This window comes from Limulus polyphemus, unplaced genomic scaffold (assembly GCF_000517525.1).
Source record: "Limulus polyphemus unplaced genomic scaffold, Limulus_polyphemus-2.1.2 Scaffold2845, whole genome shotgun sequence".
Taxonomy (NCBI): Eukaryota; Metazoa; Arthropoda; class Merostomata; order Xiphosura; family Limulidae; genus Limulus; species Limulus polyphemus.
In genome coordinates, this window is record NW_013668455.1 from 48568 (window position 1) to 62055 (window position 13488).

The 13488-nt window shown below is 34.6% G+C and overlaps 1 long non-coding RNA gene across 1 annotated transcript in view; it reads left to right on the plus strand.

Annotated features, from left to right (window-relative positions):
• The window catches only part of LOC111087920, a 133899-nt gene that overhangs the window by 41435 nt on the left and 78976 nt on the right, over positions 1 to 13488 (plus strand). The window lies entirely within an intron of this gene.

Below are 13488 nucleotides of genomic sequence, written 5' to 3' on the forward strand. Positions count from 1 at the left end.
TAAAAATAACTTACTTTATCATTTGCACTATATAAACTAAATTATACTCTCGCATTAAGCTTAAAATGAACAGTCGTGCATATTTAACAATAAGCCCATCTTTAAGAAAAATATTTGAAATATTGTTTTGTATTATATAGAAAGACTGTTCTCAGTTCCTACACAAAGTCTACTCATACAGTCTGCACCAACATTTGCAGTCACCTTGATGACCTCAATGTAGAACTGATAGTTCTGGAGGTACATCTCTGGATGTATATAAGAGGCTGATGGTCGGTTTAGATGCTGAATTCCTTCACATAGAGGTAGTTCTGGAACTTTCAGATGACAAATATGATGGCCAAACACTCTCGTTCAATCACAGAGTAGTTTTTCTCACTACTCAACAGCTTTTTACTTTCGTACATTACAGGAAACATCCGTATTTATGTGCTTCTAGGAGTAGTACTGCTCCAATTCTAATGTATGAAGCATCGGCCTGGACAATGAATGGTCTGTAGAAGTCCGACAGTTTACGCATTGGAAAAGTTCCTAACATGTTCTGGAAGGCCATCTGCTGTGTTTTTCCATTTCATATTGTTGGGTAGGCCTTTCCTTGTCATATCAGTCAGTGGTGCAGCAACTTCAGCGTAGTTTGGGATGAACTTCCTGTAATATCCAACTAAATCCAGAAACGATCTGACTTGCTGTGTGGTCATTGGAGCTGGTGCATCTTGTATATGGGTTAGCTTCTCTTTTTACACGGCAATTTGTTGGCCACCCACCTTGTGTCCAAAAAAGCCCAGTTCAGAATAACTGATGTAGCATTTAAATGGTCTGATGGTCAGTCTTGCTGCCATCACTCACCCAAACAACTCACTGAGTTTCTTCAGGTGGTCTTCTCATCTGGCTGTGTGGGTCAGAATGCCGACCATATAATGCTCGATGTTGGTGGTTTTGTGTAATATCTTCCTGATCATGCAGTTGAATATTCTTGCTGAGTTGACTAGCTCAAATCGCATCCTCTTGAACTGGGTCACAAAGAGAAGACTCTTTAGACTGTTTCCATTGGGATCTACCAATATCCTTTACTGAGGTTGATCTTGGAAAGAAACTTGACACAATATAGTTTCGCCATAATAGCCCCTGGTTTAACCATAGGTTTGGAGTCAAACTTCATTACAAGATTCAGCTTCCAGAAATCTATGGAGAAGCAGTTTGAGGCATCCCTCTTCTTTACGATTACCATTGGTGAACATTGGGCTGCATTCGAAGGCTCGACGATTCCAACTTCTAATATTACCTCGACTTCCTGCTTGATTAGTGTCTCATTGCACAGAGAATCTGGTAGGGCTTCACTTTGACTTGATCTCTGGTCGTGGTCTCGATCTTGTGTTGCCCAAGATCTGTGTTGCCTAGTCTATCTCTGAAGATATCTGCTCACTGAAATATATCTTGTAGCTCTTTCTTCTGTCTTCTAATCAGTTCTTCATTGATGTTGACATCTTTGTATGTCTCATCTCCACCCAGTGATCTTAGGTCTTCTAAGACAAAGTCACTGTCTTCTGGTTCTGTATCTGTGACAGCTACACTTACTATATCCTCAGTAGCTGCACCCATTAGGCCTTCTTCCCTCTCAACGTACCTATTCAACAGAGTGGCATGGTAGATCCTGGTCTTCCCACCCATTTTCACCTTATAGTCCATTCTGTTTACCATTTTCTGGACTTCAATGGGTCCTTTCCACTGCAGGGTGAGTTTGTTGTTGTTTGTAGATAGCAGAACCAAGACCTTCTGTCTAACCCTGAAATATCAATCCTTGGCCTTCTTGTCATAGAAGTGTTTTGACTGCCTTGAGCTGCATACAAGCTCTCTTGACCAAGTTGACAGGCCTCCTCCAGTCGGAGTTTGAGGTCTAACACGTACTGGTATGTGTTCCTCACTTCTGACTCTTCTTCTCCTTCTGTCTATAGCTCTTTCAATGTCTGCATTGGACCTTGTATTGTTCTTTGTACAGCAATATGAAGGGTGAAAATCCTATACTTACTTGTGGGACTTCTCGATGATCAAATAATACTGCCTACAGGTACCTGTTCCAATCACGTGGTCTCTCTTGGCACATATTCTTCATCATACTCTTTAAGACTCTGTTGACACTCTCACAAAGTTCATTACATCTTGGGTTGTATGGGGCAGTAAAAAGTTGCTCAGTGCTGAGGAGTTTGCAAACCTCTTGCAGCAGTTCTGAGGTAAACTGGGTCCCTCAGTTACTCAAACCTTCTTTTGAGAAGGCTACTCTGTAGAACACTTTCAATGCTGTGGCTTCTGAGTAACGTGTCACATAGTTGACTAATTTTAGCACATACTGGTTGCCCTTGTCAAATACTGGTGCTAGTGGTCCAATCAAGTCCACAGCTACTCTACTGAATGGCATTTTTATGAGAGGCATCTCATCCAGTGGTACCTTGGCTATCTTCCCTCTAGGTGTTGTCCTTTAAGAGATGCCACATGACTTGCATAACCTGGTCAAATCTACAATGACCCCCAGCCAATGGAAGTTGCTGGTGATTCTGTTTGCCATCTTCTTTGTTCTGAGGTGCTTTCCTGCAATCGACTTGTGAGTCAGCTTCATCACTTGAGTCTGGTATTCTGTGGTACTATGATCTGTTTATCTTTTCCAGTAAAACTGCCTTGAAAGATCTGGTACAGCATTCTCATTTTCCCCTCTATTCTATAGGTCCTCTTCCCTTTGGTCTTTTGCTCCATTTTCTCCCAGTGAACGCTCTTTCTTCTGTGCTTCTTTCATTTCCCATAGAGCTACATTCGAGATGTTAAGCACTTGAAGGGGTTGATGTCTTGCTTGCTCTTCTTCTCTTCAGCTCTTGTGGTGACTAGAGATGTTTCATCAGTCTCCTTTCTGTCTGGTTCCTCCAAATTTCTACTGCCTGGTATATTGCTGATCACCAAATCGTAGATGGGTGCCTTCGTACACAGCCTCAAGGTCTCACATAGTATGGGGTATCCACCTTTATTCTTGATATGGGAAACTTTCTCACAATGCCACCAATCAGCACACACAGATGTACTTTGCCTGTCATCTTTTCATCAGATATTAGATTGGTTCTCACTGTCTTGTGGGACTTCCACTGACTTGTACCCGACATAGCCTTCCCCAACTGGCATGTTGTGGTTTGCTGGAACCTTTCAGTGTTTGTCACATGCTCTAATCACTACTGACATTGTTGATCCATTTGCTAACTTGAGCTGACCATCAATCATGCAGTGTTTAATCAAGATGACAGCATTTTCTTCTAGAGCTGATTTTGATGAGTTTTCTCTATTTCGTTTCTTCTGGCAGCGACATCAATGGTAACAGTCACTCTTTTTTGTTTCTTGCCAGAACTATTTCTGTATGCAACTCCAGTTGCTTTATGTTGAAATTTTTGTGGCTGCTTGTTGGTGACAGAATTGCACTCATTTGCAATATGCCTCATTATAATAACAAGCATAGCATATCTTCTACCTCCTGTCTATTAACCTCTTGTCACCTTTGGTGACATCCTGTTTCTGGTCAGCCACCCCTGGTTTCGACTTTAACTTGTTATTGTTGGACTTGCCAGTTATACACTTCTGTCCATGAGCTTCCATTCACTGTTCTGCCCGATTGATCATTTTTCTCACCTCTTTTAGTGCTCTCTCCTTTAGGAACAGTGACATGTCAGTTGAGCACATGATCATGAACTATTCACGTATTAGAAGATCTACCAGTCCTTCAAAATTATTTTTATACTTGGCTATGTCAGTCCATCTTGTGAAGTATCGCCATAGACGTGCCACAAATTGAAATACAGTTTATCCAGTGTCAGCTTGTACTTTCTCTGAACTTCCAATGAAAACTTTCCTCAGTAAGTTCATAGCATTTCAGCAAGGCCACTTTTAACTTATCATAGTCTATAACATCTTCTGACGTCATGCCCAAATACACTTGCAGACCTTTTCCTGTGAGAAGGAGGCTGAGACAGACTCCCCAGTCACCTTTGTCCCAATTCTGACTTTGGGCAAGTCCTTCATCTTTATGTTGAGTGGACTTGGCAATTTCAATTTGTGCTCTTATTCTCTCTATTTCCAGTCTTCTCTCTCTCTCTCTCCTTTTCTTCTTTCTCATTTTGTGCTTTTATTTTGTCTCTCTCTCCTTTTCTTCTTTCAGTCATCCTACCTCTCTTCTCTGCTTTTTCTCCTCTCTCCTCTGTTGATGACCTTCTTTCTCTTGTTCTTGTTGTTATTTAACAATCTCTTATAGATCGCTATCTATGAACACAAGTCACTCCCACCTCTCTATTCACCTATCAAAGTCAGTCAATATGGTTGTATAGCATGATTGTAATCTCTACAATATTTTCGCCACCACTAGAGTTGTGCACATATAGGCCTATATCCCCACTTTGCATCAATTATTACCGCCGTTTGCCACAGTAGCATCTTTGCTGGCTCGTCAATGTCAGGGTTTTATATACTGATGGGCAGGATTCTTTACAATAGGTGTCTGTGACTTGTTGGCGATAAATTTCAACAATAAACAATCAACACACAGTCCTCTTGTTTTAAAACAACATATTAAAACAAGTCAAACGTTCATTACACAGTTAATTACCGCAACTGAATCCAGAGCTTTAAATAATTCTCTTTTTTCCCATATTTCCACACAGCATGGTTCACTAACTTTAGAACCCAATTGACAAGACGAATTATCCTATTCTACTTTGTTATCACTCACGTTACCCCGTTATGTTATCCAGAGCTTTTAATAATTCTCTTTTACGTCAAAGGTCCACACAGACTGGTTCAGTTACCTTAAAACCTAATTGACAAGACGAAGTATTCTTCTTACTCTATTATTACAATACAGTTTGTGATAATTTCACTTTAAAAATCGCCACCATATGCTCTTTATGGCTAAATCCACAACCACTCAGTTTAGATCTATCTTTATCTCTTTTTCTTTTCCTTTTACTTAACTCCCTATCACATTTTATATGCGTATTTATAAATAGCCCAACTGAGGCCTAGAACTTTCTATACACTACTAGATATATGATTCAACAATACTTACTTAAAGCAACAAGAAAAATTCAGAAGGTTCGAGTAGCATGACGTCAATTCACAACAATTGAAATACACAACAAATATGTAAAGAGTTACGTAATCAAACTTGTCATAACTATCACTTCTAAAAATATCTTCGCATTATATAAATTAAATAATTCTCTCGTATTAAACTTAAAATGAACAGTCATGCATATCTAACACTATTGGTTATCGCAGTTGTAATATACTATTGCAGAGTTGTTTGAATTAGTAATATTATTTAACAATTAATAACTACTTTGCATATAGATAGTACAGTACTTTACTATAATAAAACATACATATTTATGCTAATTTAAGTTTAGCTTGGCATAAAGTGTTACAACAGAATGATGATTTGTTGACTTTTCATTGGATGTTTGTGGATTTTATGTGAACAGTCATACAATTGTTTAAGCTATATTTCATGTAAAATTGCTTCCAGATTTAATTTCATAGCACCTATTTTTCACATATTTTCAGGGGGCATGTGGACGGGCCTATTATATATGATAATGTTTTCCTCATTCATAAAAGTTATTCCAAATTTCTACCTCAGTCTATTTCTTGACTTTGTAAAATTGCATTTAAATATTTTTATTGTTCATTTCTGTGAAAGTATTCATAAACTCTTTGAAAAATGAGTTGATGATAAACGATGTCTTGAATGCAAAGAGTAATTTATTGAGAGAGCGAGAGACAGTATTTTCAAAGTAAACATTGCAGAAATATATGTAAAACGGATGTGTAAAATTCAACTGAGACACTGTAAATTGCCCAATTTCCTTTTTTGTGTTTCAGCTACATTGTTTTTGACTTATCTTTATATTATAAGTGTTTTATTTAGAGGGCAGTGTCGTCTACCAGTGTTGATGAAACTGAATATTTATATGTAGAACAAGTTATTGCTTATACGAAGCCTGCACTTGATATTCATCATCAAAATAAATGTTACAAAAGGATAGAGCATCGTGTTTCCTGATACAGTATTTGTAATTCTTCTTCTCTCATCCCAAGTCAGCTATTTAACGTCAGTATTATTAGTAAACTTCAAGATAACATGACTGTGGCGTTGTAAACACATAAAAGTGTAACTCAACTAAACATGAGCTTGTGGTCATATTTTACTTTAGCAGCTTCGACTAACACGCTTTTATTTTCGGTTGCACTATGTTGTTGGAGCATTATCCTTACTACAGTTATTGCCCCCCCAGTGGCACAGCGGTATGTCTGCGGACTTACAACGCTAGAAACCGGGTTTCGATACCCGTGGTGGGCAGAGCACAGATAGCCCTTGTGTAGCTTTGTGCATAATTAAAAACAAACAAACTACAGTTATTATATTTCTTTACTGCGTAAAATCTTTTTATATTTCATTAAAATGAATACATTTAAAATATACTATCTGTGCTTAGACTGAATGCTTTGATTTTTTTGCTATACAAAACTACTTCTGGTGTTCGAAGTTTCTGTTTGTTTACTCTCACATGAAGTAACGTCTTACCTGTGATGCTTGAAGCTCGTCAAAACTAGTTTTTCATTGTTTTTCCAAGAGTGGAATAACCTCTTACTTCGAATGAAAAAATAACCTAGATTCTCCAGATGTTTAGAAAGCAATCAAACCGTCACTTTCGACGTATTCGAAGATTCTATGATAGTGATCATTTGATTTCCAACAGTGACTTAAACACACAAGTTAAGAAATAGCTGATTTTACTATATCACTTAATCAGCTTTTACAATTTACTAAAGGAAGACAGTGTTCTCGTTAACCTTCATGTTTGTTAAATACTTCGATATTCAAATGATCAATTTTAAAGTAGCATGAATCTAAGTATCTTTCAAGGAATATTGAAAGAGATCTTATTATTAAGGTTCAGTAGAAACTGCATGTACGGCGAAGGTAAGTTATATAAATATTCCTCAGCGAATATAAATAATACAATGACAAACGCAAGACAGCATTTTTTACAAAATGTTTAGTCAGGAACTTTAAACATAATGTGTACGTATTCTGATTTTGTTATAATAAACCAGTGGCCTGGAATGATTGTACATAAATTTTGATTAAGTACCCAATGGTATTTGTTCTTCCAACCGTGTCTAAATCTCTTGAATTTAGAGGAATATATCTAAGTACCAATTTAACACATGATATATTTTCTTTGCTAGACTTTTCTATTTTGGAGTTATAAAGGTTTTAATAAAACTTTTTTATTTCACGATACACTTTAAGAGTGTTTGATGAATTCTTGCCCTCCCCTCCGTAGCTCAGTGCTATGTTTGGGAGCTTATAAAGCTAAATTCTGAGTTTCAATTCCTGTGATGAACATAGCACAGACAGCCCATTTTGAAGCTTTGTACTTAACAACAATTTAATGACTGATAATATTCTAAAAACTGGATAAACTGGAATATACCAGGGTGTTCCAATGTTGATGCTCCAGTTTGCAAGGTGCATTATTTCATTAATATATTTTGAGCATATATAGATTTACTGAAAGTTGCAAATACAATAGACAAAAGACAGTAATATACATCGTAAAGGCTTAGGTTATGTTGAGGGTAGGAAAGTTTAGTTTAAGTAACAGGCCTAAAAACACAGCTAAGTATAGAAATATTCACAAAGGATAGCCTTTAAATGTATCTGGTCGCTTTAATCACAGTGTTCTAGATAATCTATAATACTCACTATTTTTGTTACCCACCCAACCTGTTGGTCCTTTAATGATTTTTCCGAATCGTCCATTTTTTTAACAAATATCATTCTCATCTGATATTGATCATTATTGAAAGTATGTACCCCTTTTATTATAATATTTGATCGCAGAGCACATTGTGTACAAGTTCCATAAATTCCCAAATGGTTAACTATTTCTATTTGACTAGAAAAACAATATTTTTCTAATTCATCTAATTACATTAATGGAATTCGATTCAGTCTGTTTTTATGCAATGTAATCTACGTATATTTTTAATGTTAGCATTTTTGAAGAAAGATTTTGACGTTCGTTTCCTTCATTCAATTTAAAATCGGCTTTGAGACTCGCTTATTATCGTTATTATTGAGAGGAGGTTTGATAAAAACCGATTTCTTAGACAAAAGAAGTCCAAATGAGTCTCCCATCAGTTTAATCCTAAATTGCTTAAAATTAGTTACACACACGTGTTTGTGACTTTTCTTACTTTGTAATGATATATATATGTATATATGTTTGTGTGTCTTGCGTTAATGAATCTTATTTTATCAGTTTTAATGGCTTATTGGAAATCTGACAACTTATGATATCATTTACTTGAGTACTAAAGTAAATTATCGCTTTTCTTCACCTCCTCACTACTATATGTTTAATTTTATAAAAATAATTATCACTTCTCATTGCGCATTGTTGATTGTATCTTAACCTTCCCTTCTAACAATTATTAGAGTATAAATGCAGACTGGAGATTATGAATCATTTTAAAAAGCTAGATTTTGTGGTCTTGATTTTTATAGTGATTTCTCTTCTAACATTGTGATAATGCAGTGGACTAACATTACTCAAGATTGCTGACTGTTATCGTGTCTTGTATTTCACTCGGAACAATTTAATTAATGTGCTCTACAATTAAAATTAAACAAACAACCTTAATTCTTTCACAGCCATGTTTATATATTTGACAACTCTTCCAGTGCCTGGTTTATTTTAAGATACATAAAACTAATAAAAAAACAAACAGAAGGCACGTTTAAATAATTCATTATTTATTTGAAGTTTATATGTGGAAACCTTTGGAAGTTTGTGAAGAAATCATTTTTCTTCATGTTATTACAAAATTCTAAACTCTACTTGTGGTAAATATCTAATCTTAAGGTAAAACAAAAGTTATATAATGTGCCCCATATATGTACTCATGGCACTGAATGGATTAAACTATGTAGAAAGACAACTAATTAAATTTCTGGGTTTATTTGATTAAGGTAAATTTCTCTTCTTTTTAACTTTTAATGTCTGCTCCGTGGAATATTGTTTATGTTTTTGATACACTGTGGTCAGTCCAAGTGTTTTTAACTAAATGTGGACACTTATGAAATGAAGTCTACCAATCACATGCTGTAGTGTTTGTTTGCAAACATCACTATTTTCCAAACTTGTAAAATATTTTATGAATTTTTGAAACACTTTTAACAGTATTTTTTTCACCATTTTTCGGAGTGACTTGTGACTTTAAACATTCCATGGGTAAATAATTTATTATCATATCGCAATAACAAAATCTCATTCTCCATAAGCCACCGTCGTTTAGGCTTTACATATTGTTAAGTTGCGCTTAAAATGAAAGAACGACAACATGATATAATATTTTTAGGATACTTTATGATTTAAGTGTCTCGCATTTTTGTTTGAGATGCAACAAGCTCATGTTTGCTAACTATCGCTGATATCCATAAGAACCTTGATAAAAATTACGTTAGATTATAGGTGTTTTACACGTACTTCTAACATTATATTAGTCATGAAAAATAAAGAAACACGTTAAAAAACATCTACGGGCTGTAGCATGATTCTTATCACAATTATTAAGTCTATTTTTCCAATACTTTTTTTATGTTTCGCGTTCAAACCACAGCTATAAAGCTCTTTTACTGTACGTACAAATAGGGTTACAAATAATATTTTGTTTCTCAGAGCTGAGATGATGAGTCCTATTATTTAATTAAAGGCCTCAAGAGCAGTGGTAGATTGTTATTTTACCTACATTTATTTTGAAATCTGTTACAGAAAAAAATAAAGAGAATGTCATGAAAACTCCGCAGTCTAGTGCAATTTTATCACAATTATTAGGCCTACTGGTTTCAAATGCTTCGTAACTTTTTGACTTCAAAACTTTTACTGCCATGTATATAGCATCAATGCTTAAATAACAGCATTGGCTTTGAATAACATACACTTAAAATTTTTGTTTTTGAATACAATAATCTAGGAAAACAATGCCAAGAAAACTACCTTATTACTAAAATGTTGCTTAAGTGATCATATGCAAAGCCTGATGAGTTAGTTGACTCGGCTTAGATGACCTCAATCAGAAATAGTCTTTTTCTTTTTCCTCTATATCGATTTATTCATTGGTAACTGTACCTTGCAGATTATACTTCTCTCTGTCTAGACTTGTGTCTATTTATATGACAGAATAATTGATTCATTCGACATTTATTTTATCCGTTTGATGGAAATATTGATCTATTTCCTGAAATTTGATTTTTTTTTCAGTTGAAAAATATATAACCCTAAACTCTGGAGTCGATCGTACAGAAAGTAGTGGCTCTTTTGTCATCACAGTATCAAGCAAATGATAAAAACACAAAACATGAATTTCAACGATAATGTAGTAGTAGTACTAGTGCATTTGAATAATACCAATTTTGTGCCTATCATTTTACCTCCTGAGGAGAAATCTTCATTTTAAAATACCTGTTTTCAGTGCTAAGCTAGTCAATATGTACTGGGATACTTTCCGAAAGTTATATTTAGCCAAGTCTCTGTTGCAAGTGCAACAATTATTAGTTTTTTCAGTTAACTTTCAAGTTGCAAGTATATTTTTCATCATTTTACAGTGTAACTTGCAACTTGAAATAAACCATGGGCAAATACCTTCTTATCCTATTGCAATAAAAAAACATCTGTTTCTCTAGATCGTATTATTTTCAAATATAATCAGCCAAAATCTTATAGCTGATTTCAATCATAAGTATTATTTAATATCGACAAAATAATCTATTTTTACCTTACTATTAATAAAATGACAGGAATTCGTAAAACTGGTAAGACATTGATTATTTGGAGTTTATACACGTAGATGTCAACAGATCTTTGTTGCTACAAACCTTGGTTACCTTATTTCTTTTTTGTTGACACTCTTTGAAAACAAAACGTGATTAAGTGAAAACAAATTAGATTTGAGTGTACAAATCATTTTGTTCTTCTATCCCTGAATTCTTTGATGTCGTTGTTGCTGCAGTTCTTAAACTACGTTAGTAAGATGGTGGGTGCCCTATTAGGTCTAAAATCTTTTTTTAAGAAAAAGACATTCACTGATGTTGAAGTATAGATCAAAGATGCGAAAACTAAATAAGATGGGCTGCTGAGACACTGTAGGCCTTTTTGTTGATCAAATCTACTTTTTATATTTTCCAACACCGAATGACCATAAACACTGTTATCTTCTGTAAATGCTACAATAGAGGGATTGGACGTGTCTGTAACAATGATACATTATTTGTCAGTAATATCATTTCATCAACATCACAAGACCGATTGAAATATGAATGTTAACTTTTGATTTTCGTGTCTTACGAGCTTTCAGATTAAGATTGAGTATGTATATTTTTGTCACTAGAGGAAACTTTGAATCCAAATATGTATTTTTCAGTAACAAAATGAATTGTTAATAAATAATACTTTTTTATATCATACAGAAATATTTAAAACCTGTAAAGTAATTGCTATTTTAGAAATTTCATTGGATTATTTTCTAATATTTTTGGAAAATATTCAAGCAGGTATTACTGTTTATTTTATTAAACAACCTTGTTAAGAAAAATAATCAGTAATGAGTTTTGTGTTTACTCCATTTAATTTCTTGTAAACGTAGACTTTATTTCGCTGGACTTTTTTTTTTACGGAATCTTACCTTAATTCCTCGGGTTAATGATGCTATGTGTTCAATGCAGAAACCTTCTTCAATTGTTCACTTCAAGCAGCAAGACTAAGTCGGCTCATGATAATTTTTCTTTTCATGGTAACAGTTTTGAACGACTTGCAACCATTTACGATTTGACGTATAATTTGCCGAAATGTATCGTATTCAAAGAATTATTCTGTTGAGTAAAGAGAATAAATAATAATAACCAATATAATTTTATAAAACAATTCTAAAACAGCAATTATATAAAGTACGAAGAAGATATTAGAATGCAATCCAGACTAGATATGAGTTAGTAAGTCAAAACAGAGAAAATCTGCTAAAGGAGGAACGGAGAAACAATTAGGGGCCCGGCATGGCTAGGTGGTTAGGGCGCTCGACTCGCAATCTGAGGGCCGCGGGTTCGAATCACAGTCACACCAAACATGCCCTCGTGTAGCTTTGCGCGAAACTCAAAACAAACCATTAGATGTATGTCGTTAGCAAAACTGATTGTTTATCATATAAACAGTGTATTTATTATAAAGTTGATATACTTAAACAATATGTTGCCTATTTTCCTGATGTTTTTTACAGAACTACAAACATGTTATACACGAAAAATTGAGATTTTAACCTTAAGTCTTAGTCCCTGGAGCATTAGACTAGCAGTTTTCATTGATGGTATGTGTGAAAAATTGAAGTCAGTAAAAAAAATAGTTTATTGTATTCTCTTATCGAGTTGAACGGTAGAGAAACAGATAAACTCAAGTGAATACATTACTTTCGCTTGACCCACAATGGCGTAAAAAAGATATACCGTTACTGATACAGAAAGAGCATGAAAACTACAACGAGACAGAAGAGAGAGAGAAGGCAAAGAAAGCAACGTACTTATAAAAGGGTATAAAGATATTTAGTGACTTATTTTCTAAAGTTTCGTTGATAAAAACTTCTTTTTCGAAAGCCATTAAAGTGACGTTAACAAAACAACTCTCGTGTATACTTTTATTGCGTACTTTTTATTATATGGAAAAATATTCTTGTTGTGATCAACCTGTATTTGTTAAAAGCTTGTTTTTTCTAAGAACTTTGATAACATAAATTGTATGTTGACTAAACATTGTGATTGTATTTTTTTATATAATCCAAGTAATGTGTGTGTATATATAACAGTTGAAGCACAACAGACACCTTATTTGAATTTTCTGTTTATTCTTTTTCATGGTGGTCCATTTATGCTAATTAACTGATAAAATTCCACACTTTCTTCAGACAAATTTTGCCTGCATTGACTTTTAAGTTATCTGAAATAGTACTGTTTTTATTTGTTTTGTTTTTCTAAACTATCATGGTTGGCTCACAGGATTTGAAACTTGGGGTTATTTGAGTGAAACATTTTTGATTTTATCATGTTATTCAAATCTCTTCAAATGTTTTTCAGTACCAGAGGCGTTGCTAGGTGTTTAAAAGATTCGGGACTCGGGCCCATAGGCGCGGGAAATTTCAGCGTTCAATATGATATCGATCATGGTTTTCTATTCTGATTTTTCAAAACACCAACTGGGGATTCGGGGCATTGGTCCAGTGTGCCAGCTCCTAGCGACGCCTCTGTTCAGTACTGTTACGCCTCCAGTCGTTAGTTAATTGTCCGTATAATTTCTTTCCGAAGAAACTTTAGCGATACAAGTCCTTTCTTAAATAAAACTGGTTTATTCTTTC